Source organism: Apium graveolens, chromosome 4 (assembly GCF_009905375.1).
Source record: "Apium graveolens cultivar Ventura chromosome 4, ASM990537v1, whole genome shotgun sequence".
Classification (NCBI taxonomy): Eukaryota; Viridiplantae; Streptophyta; class Magnoliopsida; order Apiales; family Apiaceae; genus Apium; species Apium graveolens.
This window is the reverse complement of record NC_133650.1, coordinates 298,923,656-298,945,747: the sequence shown is the minus strand read 5'-3', so window position 1 is coordinate 298,945,747 and position 22,092 is coordinate 298,923,656.

The following is a 22,092-nucleotide window of genomic DNA, read 5'->3' as shown; positions in this document are numbered from 1 at the left end:
ATGTGTATGCAGAAATGTACTACAAACTTATTGTTACATAAGCTACTCACTCGATGGAAAATAAATCATCATCCGTCGGGACTATATTGAGTCATCCGTCGGGACTATAATCCTTATACATCGAGTGCTACAATTTCACTAAGTAAAATCTACCAAGGTGTTTTGTTAATAAAATCATCAAGTTCACAACATATACACAACAATGGGGTTAGCGGTTATAATCAGATCAAGATGGATAAGGATGACATCCCAAAGGTATCATTCGTCACTGACTTTGGTATTTTTTGTTATCTTGTTATGGCATTTGGTCTCAAGAATGCAGGAGTTACCTATCAAAGGTTGGTAAATAAGATCTTTAAAGACCTTATTGGGAAAATTATGGAAGTATATGTAGATGACATGTGAGTAAAGAGTCTTGTAAATACTGGTCATATATCTTATTTGAGGGAAGCTTTTGAGGTCCTGAGATACCACACAATGATGTTAAACCCTGCAAAGTATACTTTTAGAGTTGGATCTGGAAATTTTTTAGGATTGATGCTTTCCAAAAGGGGAATTGAGGCCAACCCGGACAAGATAAATGCCATCTTAGACATGGGACCTCCACGTTTCATAAAGGATCTTCAAAAACTCATTGGAAGAGTTGCATCTTTGGGTCGATTCATCTCTTAGTTTGGGGACAAGTGTTTTCCCTTCTTCAAGGCTTTGAAGAAAGTGAAAGATTTTGCATGACTGATGAAAGCCAAGAGGCATTTGAGGATTTAAAGAAATACATGATTCAAGCACTGCTGTTGGCCAACCAATTCTTAATGAAACTTTGTAATTATATTTGGCTGTTTCAGAAAATGCCTTGAGCGCAGTATTTGTTAAGGAGGAACTTAAAGTCCAGAAACCTGTATATTATGTGATTCTACATGGGGTTGAGTTGAATTATTCAACTATTGAAAAGTTTGCTTAAGCCTTGGTGATTGTAACGCCCCCAAATTCGAGGTCAGAAGATTTGGTCGTCACTATGAAACCTCAATCCAAATCAACCTGTTTAATCAATAATTAAATGCCAACAGAAGATATTTATCATAAATGACCCCAAACTAATCCAAGATCTTTTAAGGTTACAGTTCTAGAAACAAGAATTCCAAATTCCATCAATAAATTTTTCACTTTCTTTTAAAATTCTTTTCGATAAATTCCAACTCCAAACTAAACCCACTAGTATAACTTCGAAATGAAGCATACTAGGCCCAACTATAAAATAATACAATTATAATATAATATAATATAAACAACTTTACATAAAAGAACTTACACTAATTCGCAATCCTGGACCAACCACTTTCCAAAAGCTTCTTCTTTGCTTCCTTGAATTACGCAGCTAAACAGTGCAAGCTAATCCTCACTGGAGGTTAAATTTAAAACAGGCGTACGTTTGGCTTCCGGCTTCTGGCCCCACCACTCTTTAATCAAGGAGAGGCGTGAGCGGAAGAAATGCTCATCAAGTTCATTATAGTAAATATCGGGTCATTTTAATATAAAACTGACATCTACAATAGCGCAAAATATTTAAAATCATAATTGTTGAACCATAAAATTTTAGTTGAGGAACCCCATAATTGATTCCTTAATTGTATTCAAAACCATTTTGATATTTTTGAGCAAAATGCTTCAGCAATACTTTGAATCTTAACGAGAATAAAACTCATAAAACAGTGTTTACGGAAATATCGTAAACCATAACAACAAGAAGCAATGATTATAGATTGAATCATAAACTTTACTCAAAACCGAACTCTTCAAATTAATAGTTACTTTGTTGTCGTATCAAATTAGATATCAATACGAACTTTGATGCTCACAACACCCATACTGAAGTCAACATCAATCATCTATACTAATACCACCTTTGATATTTAACAACAACGTAAGTATCAGCATAAATCAGAATCTGAATTAAAACCGCAATTCACTTTTAATCCAAAACAGAATCAGTACTTTTAATCCAAAACAGAATCAGTTGATAAATCATTTATTATATGATTATCAAAATAATAAAGAAATTTAAATATCAATTTAGATTGGAACCAACAACATTTCATGTTGTTCCCGATGATCAGTCGCGAAACAACACCGGTATCCCGCAGCCATACCGTAAATATAGGTACTACCCGTTTTCCGAAGACATACGGTACCTATAGGGCGCCAGAAAAGGCATAACTAGCCTTAAAGATATTACAGCTGGACCGATATCTCGATCACCTACGTTGTAACCAGTAACCAGTAACCATTCCAATCTTAAATAAAGGAGCCGAATCATTCGACATCCTAAATAAATTTATTCCCCCATTCACTTGGGCAGGAATACTCGCAACAAAATCATCTTTCTCAAAATCCAAAACATTTATAAATCCAGTAATTTGATAAGTAAAATCACTTAGCTATTCTGAACATATAATAACAGAAGAATACTTGCATAAATAGAATCATTTAATTCTGCGATATGTAAAACATTTATTTATTCCGAACTGAGAATAGGGAAAGCAATACTTGCATAAGAAGATTTAAAATAAATATCACTTGAACGATAAGTGATGATAGGGATACTTGCATAATATGATTCAAAATAAATGTCACTTGAACGATAAGTGAAGTCAGGGGTACTTGCCTTTGGGATTTAGTAGTTAGTCACACTCGCAAAGACGCATCAATTCTGTCATTTTGTCTCAAAACATCTCTGTCTTTCTTTTCAACACTTCACTGATATGCTGCTCCTACGATTGTTAGAAGCCAAATACCCAATACCATTCTATCTCATTCTTTATCCAACGTCTTGTCCTGCTCACTCGAACGATCCGCATCTATAATTAAAAGATATAACTTTAATCGTCTAAACGAGAATTACTCGACGAACTACGCGTCAAAATCCTATCGTCTACCCATACGATAACCCGCACATAAGGAAACAGTCAAGCACAAAACATTTGACTCATGTATGCACGTAATTCACATAACACTTAAACACAAAGACGCATCAATTCTGTCATTTTGTCATTTTGACGCGCAAAGACGCATCAATTCTGTCATTTTGTCTCAAAACATCTCTGTCTTTCTTTTCAACACTTCACTGATATGCTGCTCCTACGATTGTTAGAAGCCAGATACCCAATACCATTCTATCTCATTCTTTATCCAACGTCTTGTCCTGCTCACTCGAACGATCCGCATCTATAATTAAAAGATATAACTTTAATCGTCTAAACGAGAATTACTCGACGAACTACGCGTCAAAATCCTATCGTCTACCCATACGATAACCCGCACATAAGGAAGCAGTCAAGCACAAAACATTTGACTCATGTATGCACGTAATTCACATAACACTTAAACACATAACTCGCATATCACATAATTCATATCACACATGTCTCGGTTCGTCAAAAGGTTTGACTCGGTATGTTTAAAACAGAAATCGGGTCAAAAATATAATTTATCGATCAAAAAATCGACATAGAATGATTCGTAAAACAAGCGACCTTTCGAAACAAAAGGATTTTGGTCTCGAAAGTATTTTTAATGAAAGCGGAATATTTTTCTGAGTCTGTACGCGTTCCGTAATAAACGGATGAACAGTTTATTTAATACGAATAAAATAAGAATAAGTTATTTAATAATATTTATCGAGCCTTGAAAATAATTTAAAATAATATTTTAAAGTTCGAAACTATTCTTCGGAATTTTTAAATCATAAGAAATAATTAACTCGAATTAAATAATCAATTAAAATTCATTAATTAAATAATTTGGATTTATTTTCGAATAATAATAAAAATAATAATCTTCAGAACTAAAAATAATATTTTCTTGGAAATCAGACAACACCTCCTCTATTTCTCGGACTGCCAGTCGATATCATATCGACACAACCAACAACAATCAACACAATAATTTATATTTAAGCGTATAAACACTCCAGAAATGAATAACTCGGTCAAAAATGACTTCTACAAAAACTTCTAAAAATTATGAAATAAATATATCAACACTAACATGCTATAATATACACAAGTACAAAGGAGGGATTTTGAAATCGTTACCCAAAATAAATTCTGATCAACCCGAAGAGAAAATCTGATGTCCGGAAAATATCTTCAGAAAAATCCGAAATTAATGGTCATAGACATATACGAAAAAATGACCAAAATACCTCTTTTTAGATGTCCTTTTGCCCAAAATACCCATTCTGGAAAAAGGTGCCCAAAATACCCACTAGATACTCCACCGATACTGGAGTATCAGGATAATACGCCAATTTCAATGGAGTATCAGGATGATACTCCTTTGTCAGTAGAGTATCATGGCAGATACTCCTCTGTCAGTGGAGTATCAGTCCGGATACTCCTTTACCAGTGGAGTATCAGTCTTGATACTCCTTTCCCAGTGGAGTATCACTTTTAATTTTTTTAATAAAATATTTTTAAAAAATAAAATTAAAATTTTAAAATTTTAGATGATACTCCACTGACAAAGGAGTATATGGGTGGATACTTGTTATTCCTAGTGGACTAACAATGAGATTTACAGAAGGGGGGTTGAATGTAAATCTCAAAATTTTTTCAAGTTTTGAGCAGTTTATGAAAGTTGTGTGTTCAAGAAGAACAAGTGTGTGAATTGCTTTAAGCTAATACAGACAGATATATATTCAAGCACAAATGTAAAGAACACAACAGACCTTAAAAACTTTTCTGGTGGATTTGTTGTTCCACCAGAGATGGTATTTTAGAAAATCTGTGATTAAACAATGTTGATCACAGCTGCATCCTAGTACAAACTAGATGGATTTTCTCTCAATATTTTTCTAAACAGCTCTGGAAAATCTCTCATCTAATTACTAGCTTCTACTTGGTTTATATATTACCAAGTGTACAAGTGAAGAACAATATAAAATACAGTAATAAAATAACATCTTCACTTGCTTCTTTTCCTGTTCACTCCAGTACTTTGTTGACTATTGCATCTTTGTACTAGAGAAGAACGGCTGCTTTTTCTGTTGTTCCTGAAATTCGGCTACCACATCTCAGTTGTCTCTATCAACCCATGTGCCTCTGTCTGTAGGTACAACTACCCCTTATCAACGGCTAATCATCAGAACATCCGTTGAAGCTTTCATCCGTTGATGCACTCATCCGTTGAAGGATGTTATCCGTTGAAGCTTTCATCCGTTGATGCACTCATCCGTTGAAGGATGTTATCCGTTGATGACTTTATCCGTTGAAGCTTTAGAGACATCCGTTGAAGCTTAGCTTCTCATCCGTTAAAGGTCTTTAAGTCATCCGTTGATACCACTTCACTTATACAAAATTACAAGGCATGAAGTATTTACAATTGGCCTTCCTATCTGCATATCATCTAGTAGTCAACATGACTCATAGTTTCTCTCAACTTCCAAGAATTACATTTTAAATACAGAGACTGAAATATGCTACAACACTAGACTTATTTCTAAGTAAAGCTACACCATCAACGGATAGCCAAAGTGGTCTTATCCGTTGAGGCTACAGACACTAAATTTCTACTTAAGTATTTTGTTAAACATATCATCAAACTAATGCACATACATTCCTAACAATCTCCCCCTATTTATGTCTATAAGAATTGTAGGCATAAATTCAGGGTTAACTTGATGATAACAAAACACTTAACAGATATATGAATTGAAACTAAGTAGAAATTTAAAAATGCTGCAAAAGTGTATGTACTAGGAGATAATTGAAGATTTACAGTGTTTCCAAGGACACTCCTTTAGTCTGAGCAAATCATCTTTTTCTTCTTTGTTCCCTGGTTTTCTTTCCTAGCCTTTTGTCATTTTCCTCAATTTGGAGTTGGAGTTGTCTGAAGAATTCAGCTTCATCTTCAACACTGACATCCAACTTAGATTGCATTTCTTTGAGAGTTTCATTGCTGGCAATCTTGAGTTGGTCTTCAAGTCTGAAAAATCTTCTGACTCCTTTATCATCTCTAAATTCCATCAACCAATGAGGTGATTTGAGAATTTTCATTTCCCTTTCTTGAATGAGTAAAGTCCTGGGTAAAGCATTGGGCTCCCTCCAAGTTTTCCTTATATTGGCTATCTTGTTGAGAATTTCAGTCTTGGCAGTTCTGGTAAAGCCAGAATCCTTTTGTATAGCTGAATAGACTCTAATCAAGGTAGTGTAGCCTTCATCCAGAATCCTGTGGAGAGGCCATGTTCTTTCCCCAGCTCCTTTATATCTGAACACTAATCTCTCTGGTAACTGTCTATAGGCAGCTATTCCCCTTACATCCTCCAGCTCATCCAGATAGAGTTCAATGTCTGAAATTTCTTTTATGTCACAGATGTGAACATAATCATCTTTAGAAATGGGTGACTTAGGCTTAGGTTTTTGTTTTTGAGTGAATTTCTTAGAGGTTATTAGAGGTGTAGATTTTGGTTTTCTTTTCTGTTTCTTTGGTAGTGGAAGAGTGGTTAGAAAGGTAGGCAATTTGATAGTGTCCCAATCAATAGGTTCCTCTTTTGGAATGATTGGTTTACCATGGATGTTTATTGTGGGATCAGCAACAAGGGGTTCAGGTATGGAAGGTAGTGGTTTAGATATAGATTTGGTTACTTCAGTGTTATCTCCACTCCTTCTATGTGCCTTGGCCTTTCTTCTGTTTCCCTTCTGCCATTCCTCTCTTTCTTCCACACTCTCACCAAATATACTCCCTAAAACCTCATCTAGGTTTGTAGTCTTGTCTTCACCCCTGACTTCAATCCCTTTTTCTTTTTCAACTAGACTTGACTTTAGCTGTTGTTCAAGCTTTGCTTGTGCTCTTTTGTCAGCCTTTAATTGCTTGTCTTCTTCCTTCTTGGCTATTGAGAATTTGGGATGTCCTTGCATCACACATATGCTCTTTCCCTCTCTAATGATAATAGCTCTATTTCTCCTTACAGTCTCAACCATGGTCTTTTTGAGATAAGCAATACTTCTGCCTAAAATCTTGTTCTCATCAGCTTTTGGAGGAGGAAAGTCCACTTCTTTTAAAGGATTCTTTGTTGAGTCCTTATTGGATCTTTCATTGGGCTTGAGAATTATAGCTTGTAGTTCTTTGGAAGAAGCTTCTCCATCCTTATGACTCCCTACTGGCATGAGCTCCATGTTGATTGGTTCAATTTTTATGCTGTATTTCACAGATGTTGATTTGTCTTGTGTAGAACCAAACAACAGTTGCAACCTTTCATCAATTCTCCTCCTTTGCTCTTTCACTTGAATTTCAGCTGCTGCTAGCTGAATCAAATCAATTCCATCAGGCTTGCCCTTGATTTGAATGATTGGAGAAGTAGTGATGGCAGGAACTAGCACTTTAGATATGTTGACTTTTGTAGATGGCTCTCCTTCCCCTTCCCTTTTACTCTCCCCCTTTTTGTTATCATCAAGGAGAGGGGTCAAGCCTTGTGCTTTTGCCAGCTGCATTAGGAGACTGGTTTGAGATTGTTGATTGTGAAGAATGGTGGCCACAGAATTTTCAATAACTTGAACTCTGTCTTCTAACTTGGCCAACCGTTTTTCAGTAACAGATTCTTTCTTCAATCTCAAAACCAAGTCCTGCAATGTACCATAGGGCATGACTGAATCCAATTTTTCTGAAGTATAGGTTTTCAAGTCAGCAATATCCTTCCTGAGATCATCCATACTCAGATTCTGCTTCACTTGCTGCAGCTTCATGAGATGCAGTGAGTCCATGTGAGCTTGAAGGATAGCCTTGATACTTGCATGTGAAGTATTCTGAATGGCCTGTTGAATAGTGTTGATTTGTTTGACTAAAGAGACATTGAATTCCCCTGATCTGTACTCCTTAGTCAAGGCCCATTCAGGTAGATTTGGAATTGAACTAGGGCCTTCATCTCCCCCTAAGTTCATGCTTCCATCAAAAGAAATAGAGTCATCATCATCAGAATTTGCTCCAAATTCCTCAGATGGCTCACCAGCTGTAGAAGGCATTTTGTTAATGGCAGCTTTATCCCTTTGAAGAGATTCTGTTGTGTGCACTAGATGTAGTGACCTTTCTGCTTTCTCATTGCCCTGAGCAGCCAACAGTTGATAGGCTGTCACAGGATGAGTAAAAGTGTCAGCATCCAAGGAAATGTTATCAATTACAGCTTTGTAATGTTGCTGAAATTGTCTTTCCTTTTCAGCATCATCCACAATCATTGACTCATTAGCAATGGCTGGTTCCACCCTTGTATCTACTGTACCTGCTTTTCTCTCTTTTTCTCTATGTTCTTGCATCAGGGGCTCCCCCTGGCTCACACAACTCACTCCCTCACCTTCACCTACTAAGGTGGTACTCCACTCACTTACTTTTGCCATGCTGGAAGAAATAGCATGCATTTTTGAGCTCTCAATCTCTCCTTTTGCCTGGGAGCAACCCAGCCTCTCACTCAAATTGTCACTCCCTTCCCTCAATCCTAAGAGTGATTGCACAGTATTCATGTCTTCTACACTTGGGATTAATTCAGTTATTTGTGTAGAGACTGTCAACGGATGTGGAATATCCGTTGAAGGTGAAACTGATGTTATCAACGGATAACTGCTGTTAAGCTTATCCGTTGAAGAACAACCACTTGTCAACGGATGAGTGATATCCGTTGAAGAAGGAAAAGAAGTTGAAATTGAAAGTGATATAACTGTTGAATCTGTGTAGATTGATTTGAGATGTGGTGACACAGATCCTTCAATTATATCTGAAAGAATTTGCGGGTGATCCAACAAATCATCCAAGAGATGATGATCACCTGTATTTGAGTGGGGCTTCTCCCTGAGTTGTAAAGAGGGAGAATCAGGAATTGATGGGAATAACATATCCACATCCAGAGATGGTGATGAAGTGTTTGGTGATTGATGTGTGATTATTGTGAGAGAATGGGGCTGTGACTCCACATTTATTGGAGTCACATCAAACTGAGTTTGAGAAGGCATAGATACAGATGGATGTATCTGTGCAGTGTGTGCACCCTGTGTAGAAGATTGGGTTCTAGCCTTCTTTCTTCTAATAAAGGCTTTTGTTGGTGAGTGTTTGGCTTTAGTGTCCCTCCCTCGTTTGTTCTGTGTTCCTGGTTTGGAACTATTTTCAATAGTAACATCCTTTTGGGAGGATGCTACTAGGGATGTGCTAGATACCTTTTCAACCACCACAGCTTTTTGAGAAACTGTGGCTTGGCTAGCTTGGGAAGCACTCAACTTTCCTTCCTTATCCTGGGGGTTTCTTTGATGTTCACCCCTCCCCTCACCACTCACACCCTGTTCACTCACCTCAGGGTTAATAGTTGGTGTTACAACTGTTGTCTTTTGAGAAACAACAGAGGTGGATTTCTTTGTCTTTGATTTTGAAAGTTTAGTTTTGGTGACCTTGGTAGAAATCTGTTGGGGCATCACAGATTTCATGGCCACACTAGAAGATAAAGAAATAGAGGGGTTGGAAGAAGTAGGAGTTGTAGAAGCAATTACCTCACCTACCTGAGGTGCATTCATGATTGGTAAATATACCAATGACACACTGCTGTTAAGATCCATTCTCATCAAGTCTGCAAGAACTCTTTTCTCTTGTGCCCAGCACTTGAGTTTATTATTCTCATTGATTATGACTAAACCTTCAGCAACATGGTTAGCCAATAACATAAAGAATCTAGCATAATAGATGTTATTAGGTCTATTAGCTTTGTTACCTAATCTAGTACCTAATTCTAGCATCACATAGTTGCTAAAGTTAAAATACCTATCAGAAACAAGCATATAGAGCATATTAACCAGAGATGAAGTTATGGCATCAAAATTACTAATTTTCCCAGAGAAAACCTTTATAAAAGCATCCCCAAGGAAACTCCATTCTTTCCTAAGGCCTTTTCTTCTAATACTCCCTAAATTAGCAGAGTTAAGAGAATAACCTATGGAATCTAACATGCTGGATACATCACTATCAGTGTGTGGTGTCATGGCATTGTTCTCAGGCAATTTAAAACATGCTTGTAAATCATCACAGTTAATACAGTGAGTTTTACCTTTGAGAGTGAAGGAGATAGTCATATCCATGGAGTTGAACTCAGCAGTTGTCCAAATCTCCTCAACTACTTCACAGAAAATTGTTGGGGCTTCCAGCATTGCATAGCTAAGTTTACAGTTTTTGATGAAGTCCATCATTTTGTGATAGTCTGAGTGGGCTTCATTCTTTTCTACCAAAGCTATGAAATTGTTCTTTTCATAGATGAACCCAGATTGAGACATAATCTTCACGACTGGTGCCATTGTTGTGAGTAGAAATTGCAGAGAATAACTTGAAGTTTTTGCAGAGAGAAAATGGTAAATGCTTGAAATTTTAAGAAAGCGTAAAGTAAAAATGAACAATCAGAAGGACTTATATGCTTTCTCAAATTAATAAACAAAAATATAAAATAAAGATTTATCAATAAATATGCGTTAGTGAATTTCAGCCGTTTTAAGAATAAACTGTAAGTATTCTAAAAACTACCTTTAAAACCAATACATACAGATATATGTATGAGTATCAACGGTTAAGAGAATAGAATCAACGGCTGTTAAACACCTGAAAAGATTGATGTGACATTTCAACGGATAAGGCAAATTGTCATCCGTTGAAAGGTACTTCAGTTTTATCCGTTGACGGATAAAAATTCCAGAAATGTATTTGTCTTTCAACGGATAATGATTATCCGTTGATAGAGCAATTTTGACTTTCAACGGATAGGGAACATCCGTTGATGGAATAAACTATGTTAAAAGTCAAATTTGTTCTTAGCAACTAATATATTTCAGGCTTCAATTCAAATTGCAATAAAGACATGAATTTTAAGAGTAATTAAGCATACCTAGCTCACTTACCAATCTTGTGAATGTTGATTCATCAAGTGGCTTGGTAAATATGTCAGCAATTTGTTGTTCACTTGGAACAAAATGTAGTTCCACTGTACCATTCATGACATGCTCCCTAATGAAGTGGTACTTGATATCAATGTGCTTGGTCCTTGAGTGCTGCACAGGATTCTCTGTTATGGCTATGGCACTTATGTTGTCACAAAAGATAGGAATTCTATCAACATGAAGTCCATAGTCAAGGAGTTGGTTCCTCATCCATAACACTTGAGAACAGCAACTTCCAGCAGCAATGTATTCAGCCTCAGCTGTAGAAGTAGAGACTGAATTTTGCTTTTTGCTAAACCATGATACAAGCTTGTTTCCCAGGAATTGGCAGGAGCCTGTTGTACTTTTCCTATCTATTTTGCAACCTGCATAGTCTGCATCTGAATAACCAATTAGATCAAAGCCAGATTCTCTAGGATACCAAATACCTAAATTTGGTGTACCCTTGAGATATCTGAAAATCCTTTTGATAGCAATTAAGTGAGACTCCCTAGGATCAGCTTGGAATCTAGCACATAGACATGTAGCAAACATTATATCTGGTCTGCTAGCAGTTAAATATAAAAGTGAACCAACCATGCCTCTATAACTTGTAATATCCACAGACCTTTCAGTCTTATTTAATTCAAGTTTGGTGGCAGTGGCCATGGGAGTTTTTGCAGATGAACATTCCATTAAGTCAAACTTCTTTAAAAGATCATAAATATATTTAGTTTGACTAATGAAAATTCCATCACTAACTTGTTTAACTTGTAAACCAAGAAAATAGGTTAGTTCTCCCATTAGGCTCATTTCATAATTACTTTGCATTAGCTTAGCAAACTTTTTGCAAAGTTTATCATCTATAGAGCCAAATATTATGTCATCTACATAAATTTGAACAAGTATACTAGAGCCATTAACATCCCTAAAAAAGAGAGTTTTATCAACAGTACCTCTAGTGAAGTGATTCTCCAAAAGAAATTTTGATAAGGTTTCATACCAGGCTCTAGGTGCTTGCTTCAGTCCATAGAGTGCTTTCAACAGATAATACACATAGTCTGGAAAAATTGGATCTTCAAATCCTGGAGGTTGACTTACATAGACTTCTTCCTCTAATTTCCCATTTAGAAATGCACTCTTGACATCCATTTGATAGACTTTGAAATTGGCATGGGCTGCATGGGCTAGAAATATTCTGATGGCTTCAAGTCTTGCAACAGGAGCATATGTTTCATCAAAATCTATTCCCTCTTGCTGAGAATAGCCTTTAGCAACCAGTCTGGCTTTATTCCTTATGATAATGCCATTTTCATCCATCTTGTTTCTGAATACCCACTTTGTGTCAATAGGACTCTTGTTCTTTGGTTTGGGTACCAGCTTCCATACTTGGTTTCTCTCAAATTGGTTCAGCTCTTCCTGCATAGCTAATATCCAATCTGGATCCAATAGAGCTTCTTCCACTTTCTTAGGTTCCTCCTGAGACAGAAAACTACTATACAGACATTCATCTTGAGTGGCTTTTCTTGTTTGCACTTTAGATGATGCATCACCAATGATCAGTTCAAAGGGATGATTTTTGGTCCATTTCCTTTGTGGTGGAAGATGTGCTCTAGATGAGGTGGCCTCAGTATTGTCATGATGTGAGACAGAGTGTTGACTAGTTGAAACTCCCCCTGAGTTGTTGGTCCTTTGCAGGGAACTTGGAGTTCTATCAACTGATGATGTAAATCGATTATCCGTTGATGAAATATGATCAACGGATGCTTCATTTTGTACTTCAACGGATGATGCACTATGTCTTTCAACGGATACTGCATTGCCTCTATCAACGGATGCAGTATTTTGTGCATTATCCAAGGGCATGTTTTGAATCCCTTTTGAAGTGTCATCTCCATCAGTCTCCTCTTCACTATCATCACAATATATCTCAATGTTGTCAAATTTGAGTCTCTCATTATGTCCCTCATCTGTTAGTCCATCAATCTTTTTATCATCAAACACAACATGCACAGATTCCATAACAATGTTGGTTCTTAGATTGTAGACCCTATAAGATTTTCCAGCTGAGTAACCAACAAATATCCCTTCATCAGCCTTTGCATCAAACTTCCCTTTATGGTCAGATTGATTCCTCAGTATAAAGCATTTACATCCAAAGACATGAAGAAAGTTTAGAGTTGGTTTTCTTCTCTTGAACAACTGATAAGGAGTCATGCCTTTAGCTTGATTGATCAAAGAAATATTCTGAGTGAAGCAGGCACAATTAACAGCTTCAGCCCAGAAATATGTTGGTAACTTTGATTCTTCAAGCATTGTTCTGGCAGCTTCAATTAAAGATCTGTTCTTTCTTTCAACAACCCCATTTTGCTGAGGTGTTCTTGGAGCTGAGAACTCATGCATGATTCCATTTTCTTCACAAAACAGCCTTAATGTCAAATTCTTGAATTCAGTTCCATTGTCACTCCTGATATTTCTAACCTTCAAGTCAGGATGATTGTTGACTTGCCTGATGTGATTGATAATGATTTCACTTGCTTCATCCTTTGATCCAAGAAAATAGACCCATGAGAACTTTGAGAAATCATCTACAATCACTAAGCAATATCTTTTTCTTGTAATAGACAATACATTGACTGGTCCAAACAAATCCATATGTAGCAGCTGTAATGGTTCATCAATTGTTGTTTCAAGCTTCTTTTTGAATGATGCTTTCCTTTGTTTGCCTTTCTGACAAGCATCACACAAACCATCCCTTGAGAATTCAACTAGAGGGATTCCTCTAACTAAGTCCTTTTTGACTAGATCATTCATTGTCTTGAAATTCAAGTGAGATAGCTTCTTGTGCCATAGCCAACTTTCAACTGTGCTTGCTTTGCTGAAGAGACAAGTAATGGATTCTGCATCTGTAGAGTTGAAGTCAGCTATGTACACATTTCCTTTTCTAACTCCAGTTAGAACCACTTTGTTGTCTTTCTTACTAGTGACAACACAGGCTTCAGAATTGAAGGAAACTGTATTCCCTCTATCACATAGTTGACTGATGCTCAGTAAATTGTGCTTGAGACCATCAACTAATGCAACTTCATTAATGATGACATTCCTTGTTGAAATCAAGCCATATCCCATAGTAAACCCTTTGCTGTCATCTCCAAAGGTTATGCTAGGGCCAGCTCTCTCCTTGAACTCTGTGAGCAGGGAGAAATCTCCTGTCATGTGTCTTGAACAACCACTGTCCAAGTACCATAGATTTCTTCCATTTCCCTGCACACCATAAAATCAATCAATTTGATTTTGGTACCCAAGTTTCCTTGGGTCCATTCTTGTTAGCCTTTCTCCTAGACTTCATTCCTCCTGCATCTTTAGACTTAGGTAAGTTTGAGTCAACCTTGGTCTTAGATGTAGTTGGTTGAGGTGTAGGGTTAGTCACAGAATCATTTAGCACATTTGTAAAATTATTAGGCATTGATTGTGCAAACATGTTATTCCATATGGGCATATTGTATGGCATTTGAGGCATACTAAATGCAGCAAGATAAGGATTGTTAAAATATGGCATGTTTACAAAATGTGCATAAGGATTTTGTTGAGACATAACAGGCATAGCATGCAGAGGTGATGCAGACATATTAGGCATAGAAGAGGGTACATTTATGGGAGTCTTCTTAATGGATTTACAACTAGCAGATAGATGATTAACACTACTACAATGCACACAGCTTTTTCTAGGAGCATACCTATCAGGTGTGTAATTGTTGTGTTTATTAACTCCTACCTTCCCATTTCTGTTGGATTTTCTTTTAGATTCCTTTTTATCCTCAACCATCTTGAGCCTATTATTTAACTGTTCTAAGGTCATGTGCCCTACATTCACCTTACTGACATCTTTGGATGTGCTTGCTTCTTCTTTGACAAAGTTCTTTGAAGTTGAACCAAACTTTTTGTTGAGTTTCTTTAGATTCTCTCTTTTAGAAACATCTGCCTGTTTTGATTGAGGAACCTTCAACGGATGCTCCTTTTCTTCCTTCAACGGATAACTTTCATCATCCGTTGATTCCACATCCGTTGACAGCCCATCAATTAATTCCAGTTTCTTTTTATTTTTATCCCAGGCAGTTTCACAGAATGATTCAATTCCTTGGACCTTAGCAATTTGAGCACTTACATCCCTAGATGTCTTCCAGGCTTTAATCACCTCTTGCTCTTTCTCTAATTGATTGGAAAGTATTTCTACTTTCTTAACAGATTCAGCTAGTTCATTTTCAACAGATATACAATGCAACTTTGTTTTCTCTAGGTCAATCATCTTATCTTCTAACAAAGCATTTCTATTACTTAAAAACAGATTGTTCTCTCTAATCCTACTATTTTCTTTAGCAAGAGATTTAAGAGACACACGCAAATGATACAATTCGGTAGACATGTCATTAAAAGCATCATTGCACTCTTCTTTAGTAAGCTGTGTTAAGTCAGTAGTGATTACCTGATTGCTTGATGAACTAACTTCATTTTCTTCAGAATCAGCCATGAGAGCAAGGTTGACATACTCCACATCTTCATCCTCTTCATCTCCATTAGCTGCCCAGTCCCTTTCTTGAGTAATGAAAGCCCTCTCCTTTTGCTTGAGTAGATCAAAATATTTCTTTTTATAATCTACTTGTTCAAATTTCTTCTTTTCAGAAGTTGGCTTTCTGCACTCACCTGCAAAGTGTCCACTTATACCACAATTGAAACACTTGAACTTGGATTTGTCCACAGTGTTTTTGTGAGGTTTAGTGGCTCTAGTGTTTTTCTTGAATTTCATCTTTGCAAATCTTCTGGACAGAAATGCAAGATGCTCATCAATACCATCTGAGTCATCTTGGCTGGAGTTGTCTTCATTTTCAGCAACTTGCTCTTTCCCCTTGCTTGATTCCTGATTTCTTATACCATCTTTGGAGTTTGATGTAGATCTCGCAGTTTCTTGTCTGCATTTCCTCTCATCTTCAGCTACCAATGCAACTGAACTTCCTTTCTTTCTCCCCTTCTCCAATACCTCATCCTGTTCCAGCTCTAGTTCATAAGTCTTCAAGATTCCATACAATCTTTCAAGAGTGAAGTCCTTATAATCTTGAGAGTTTCTTAAGGAGACAGTCATGGGTTTCCATTCCTTTGGCAAGGATCTTAAAAATTTAAGATTTGAATCCTTCACCTGGTACACTCTTCCATACAGCTTCAGTCCATTCAACAGCTTTTGGAACCTATTGAATGTTTCATTTAAAGATTCATTTTCTTCAAAATGAAAGTATTCATACTGTTGAATGAGAAGCTGCATTTTGTTTTCTTTCACTTGTTCTGTACCTTCACACAGTAGTTGAACTGTGTCCCAAACCTCTTTGGCAGTTGTGCAATTTATCACATTATCAAACATATCCATGTTAAGACCATTAAACAAAATGTTCATAGCCTTCTTATCCTTGTGGACTTCTTCTGTGTCTTCCATTGTCCATTCTGCTCTAGGTTTTGGAATGGATTGACCAACAGCAACTGTGGCTGTAGCAACTGTTGCTACTTTGTGGGGAATGTGAGGACCATTCTCAATGCAGTTTACATAACCTTCATCTTGGGAGAGTAGATGAAGGTGCATTTTCACCTTCCAATGGTGATAACTATCTTTGTCAAGAACTGGGATCTTTACTCCAATATCCTTCTTACTCATCTTTGTTAGATTCCAAGATCTTTAAACTCTTTGTATGTCAAGAGCCTGCTCTGATACCAATTGTTATTCCTAGTGGACTAACAATGAGATTTACAGAAGGGGGGTTGAATGTAAATCTCAAAACTTTTTCAAGTTTTGAGCAGTTTATGAAAGTTGTGTGTTCAAGAAGAACAAGTGTGTGAATTGCTTTAAGCTAATACAGACAGATATATATTCAAGCACAAATGTAAAGAACACAACAGACCTTAAAAACTTTTCTGGTGGATTTGTTGTTCCACCAGAGATGGTATTTTAGAAAATCTGTGATTAAACAATGTTGATCACAGCTGCATCCTAGTACAAACTAGATGGATTTTCTCTCAATATTTTTCTAAACAGCTCTGGAAAATCTCTCATCTAATTACTAGCTTCTACTTGGTTTATATATTACCAAGTGTACTAGTGAAGAACAATATAAAATACAGTAATAAAATAATATCTTCACTTGCTTCTTTTCCTGTTCACTCCAGTACTTTGTTGACTATTGCATCTTTGTACTAGAGAAGAACGGCTGCTTTTTCTGTTGTTCCTGAAATTCGGCTACCACATCTCAGTTGTCTCTATCAACCCATGTGCCTCTGTCTGTAGGTACAACTACCCCTTATCAACGGCTAATCATCAGAACATCCGTTGAAGCTTTCATCCGTTGATGCACTCATCCGTTGAAGGATGTTATCCGTTGAAGCTTTCATCCGTTGATGCACTCATCCGTTGAAGGATGTTATCCGTTGATGACTTTATCCGTTGAAGCTTTAGAGACATCCGTTGAAGCTTAGCTTCTCATCCGTTGAAGGTCTTTAAGTCATCCGTTGATACCACTTCACTTATACAAAATTACAAGGCATGAAGTATTTACAATTGGCCTTCCTATCTGCATATCATCTAGTAGTCAACATGACTCATAGTTTCTCTCAACTTCCAAGAATTACATTTTAAATACAGAGACTGAAATATGCTACAACACTAGACTTATTTCTAAGTAAAGCTACACCATCAACGGATAGCCAAAGTGGTCTTATCCGTTGAGGCTACAGACACTAAATTTCTACTTAAGTATTTTGTTAAACATATCATCAAACTAATGCACATACATTCCTAACAATACTCCACTGACAAAGGAGTATCATCCTGATACTCCCATGTCACTGGAGTATCCACCGGATACTCCACTGAAAATGGAGTATATGGTGGGTATTTTGGACAGCTTAAAATTCTGGTGGGTATTTTGGGCGATTATTATTTAAAAATGGTTATTTTGGTTTTTCACCCGACATATACACGCTAAGATGCCATGTGGAGTAATCAACGCCTTCAAACTCCTTTTCTATGCCCCGAAAATAAATTAAAATTGAAAATATGCTTCGCAAATTTTCTTCTCAAAACCTTGCAATATATATACCTATGTGTAGGTATCGAAGCACTGATCGTTTATATATATAACAATTGAAATTTGGATGTACGGTTTGTAAGATATGAATTTTTGAAAATTAAAAGTAAATAAATAAACAGGAAGAAAATAGGATAGGGAGACAGAAAAGGGGAGGCGGGTGAAATCAGGGGGAGAAAGCAGGTTGGGGGAGTGGCGCAAGTGAGAGAGAGAAAATCGTAGAGAGATAGAGAGTGAGGAGAGAGACGAGAGATAACAGGGGAGGGGGTTGGGTTATTTTTTTTCTTTTTTTTTTATATTAATAAATGTTACAACTCTGCAGAATCAACACGTAGCACACACAGGTACTAAGCCTCTCCCACATGTTTAAAATTCAATACAAATTGAACATGTATTATTAAAGATTAGTATGAGCTTCCTATGGCCCGTGACCCGGTTCTGTCCCGTAATTTGCATTTAAATGAATAAATGCGCGGATAAATAAAATTTGAAAAATTACCAAATAAATGCTAAAATTCTCGGAATTATTAAAATCTAATAAAGTAAAATTTTCATAATTTTTAAAACATTTTTGACTCGTGCGCTATACCCGCATTTTACAATTAACGAACATAGCTGCACTTGAAACAAATTGAGAATATCACGAAAATAGTCTTAAAATGTTACAAATATCCCGAATTTTATAAAAACATAAATTTCGTAATTTCAAAATAATTTTTTAAAATACAATTTATACCCGCTTTTAACAATTAAACGATTCAATGCGCGGGTAAAATTAATCCCAAAAATTCCCAAAATAATTTTAAAATTCTCAGAATATTCCAAACTTAAATAAATATGAGTTTCGTAATTTTTGAAGAATTTTGAAATTATATACGGATTTTACAAATAAATGAAATCAGAAAATCATACAGGGCTAAAAAATTGATGAAATATTGATTTCTAAATTATATAAAATCCCAAAAATAATTATTGTAATTATAAAGTCATAAAATAATTTTAAAGATAATATAAATATTTATGAAATTAAATTTTCAATAAAATCACTTTTAAAGACAAAAACAAAACGATACGACTCAGTAATTAATAATACAAATAATCCTCAATCAACACTGAGTCCCACACAATTAATATTACATACAACACATAGCAGACCGCATATCCATCCAATCCCTAATATTACTAAACGAACCCAATTTACTGATATCAATAAAATGATCGGTTTTCAAATAAACTTTTGAAAATGATATATTTAAGTAAATATTTTTAGAAATTAACAAGGATCGATATAACACTTAACAATTAGCACATTACCATTTAATAACACCAACTCGTCAAACAAGAATAAAATATCCATAATATTATTCCTTCCTAATCAGAAAATCACCTAAACATATTCAAATAATAATAATAATAATAATTCTGAAAAATATGGGATATCACAATCTACCCCCCTTATAAGGATTCCGTCCTCGGAATCAGCAGAAGAGAACACTGGGGATCTTCTGGATAACTTTCCAATCTTGTATACGTAACTTTTCTCAAAATCTGAAATAAAAATTTGGATTCCTCGTATAACATAATGATCACGGGAGCTTCACTCCGCATCACTGTTTCATCCACATCCTTTGACCAATCCTCAATAGAATTACTTGTACTGATCGAGAGAAAGAAGAATAGAAAGAAAGATAGAGAGAAAGAAAGAGAAAGAAAAAGAAAGAGAAAGAGAGATAGAGTTAAATAGAGAGAGAAATAAAGAAATAGACTGACTTTGTTTTACACCACTGATATTCTAATCGCATTGCAATCCACCGTTGTCCTTCGTAATCCCATCACACCGCCTTACTTTGACTTGACCAAGATAACTCAGCTTAACTTGATTGGCATACCTTCGAATATTTGAGATAATAAAATAATGGAATTTCAAGGGAAAAGAATTTTATATCAAAACGGGACAAAAATCTTAATTTGATAAAAAAAATATTGTTGAAATAAAAGAATAACCGAGAGATCAATATGATCAAATGAACTTGGTATTGCGTGTCCAAATTAAGATACTACTAAAGGTTGTTAACCTTCTTGTAGTCACAACACACACAAGTGATGGCGTCCCATACAACTTTTATCATACAGACAGGTATACCTTCTGTCCCCTATAGTTAGGGTTGTTCATCTCAGTCTGAATAAAAGAATGTGAAAGGAATTCAATATCAAATGAATAAAACTGAAAAGATTTCAAAGCTGATATTTCCGAAGGAAATGGAATCCAGAGAATAAAATTCTGGCACAAAATGACTAAACGAGTGTTAGGGAATATATCCTCTAACAGATACCTTTTTCTTAGAGATGTCAAAAGAATTCATAGAAAGAGAAGGTATTGTCGAGATCTTAATACTTATCTTTTATTTGAACTCTTCTGTTGACTCGTCATCCGATTATAGATACTTCTTCATGTTTTGAGGATATCGATAATCTTCGTCGTCGTCGAATCATAGTAGCCTCGAAAGATTCCACAATAGAAGTTTGCAGCTTCCTGGAGTTCCATCCAGCTCAGCACAACCATTTCAGACGTATGCGCCTATCTTAACTTATCCGTTGGTACTATATCCAATAGTCCAACAGGAACTCGATATGAGCTCAAACGTCCTCACATAGCTATACACACTCCTACACACTCTCGTTTCTAGTTTACAATAACCTCGGCTCTGATACCAACCTATAACGCCCCCAAATCCGGGGTCAGAGGATTTGGTCGTCACTATGAAATCTCAATCCAAATCAACCTGTTTAATCAATAATTAAATGCCAGCGGAAGATATTTATCATAAATGACCCCAAACTAATCCAAGATCTTTTAAGGTTACAGTTCTAGAAACAAGAATTCCAAATTCCAGCAATAAATTTTTCACTTTATTTTAAAACTCTTTTCGATAAATTCCAACTCCAAACTAAACCCACTAGTATAACTTCGAAATGAAGCATACTAGGCCCAACTATAAAATAATACAATTATAATATAATATAATATAAACAACTTTACATAAAAGAACTTACACTAATTCACAATCCTGGACCAACCACTTTCCAAAAGCTTCTTCTTTGCTTCCTTGAATTACGCTGCTAAACAGTGCAAGCTAATCATCACTGGAGGTTAAATTTAAAACAGGCAAGTATGAGCGGAAGAAATGCTCAGCAAGTTCATTATAGTAAATATCGGGTCATTTTAATATAAAACTGACATCTGCAATAGCGCAGAACATTTAAAATCATAATTGTTGAACCATAAAATTTTAGTTGAGGAACCCCATAATTGATTCCTTAATTGTATTCAAAACCATTTTGATATTTTTGAGCAAACTGCTTCAGCAATACTTTGAATCTTAACGAGAATAAAACTCGTAAAACATTGTTTACGGAAATATCGTAAACCATAACAATAAGAAGCAATGATTATGGATTGAATCATAAACTTTACTCAAAACCAAACTCTTCAAATTAATACTTACTTTGTTGCCATATCAAATTAGATATCAATACGAACTTTGATGCTCACAACACCCATATTGAAGTCAACATCAATCATCTATACTAATACCACCTTTGATATTTAACAACAACGTAAGTATCAGCATAAATCAGAATCTGAATCAAAACCGCAATTCATTTTTAATCCAAAACAGAATCAATACTTTTAATCCAAAACAGAATCAGTTGATAAATTATTATTCTATGATTATCAAAACTATAAAGAAATTTAAATATCAATTTAGATTGGAACCAACAACATTTCATGATGTTCCCGATGATCAGTCGTGAAACAACACTGGTATCCCGCAGCCATACCATAAATATAGGTACTACCCGTATCCCGAAGACATACGGTACCTATAGGGCGCCGAAGGCATAATCAGTATATATTTTTAAACGGCTATTTTGGGCAATTTTTATTGGTTACTTTATTTTACTTTATTATTTTTGTCAGTTAATTTCAGAGATAGTATAAAAGCAAATTTACTTTTTATTCATTTCTTTTATCACTCTCA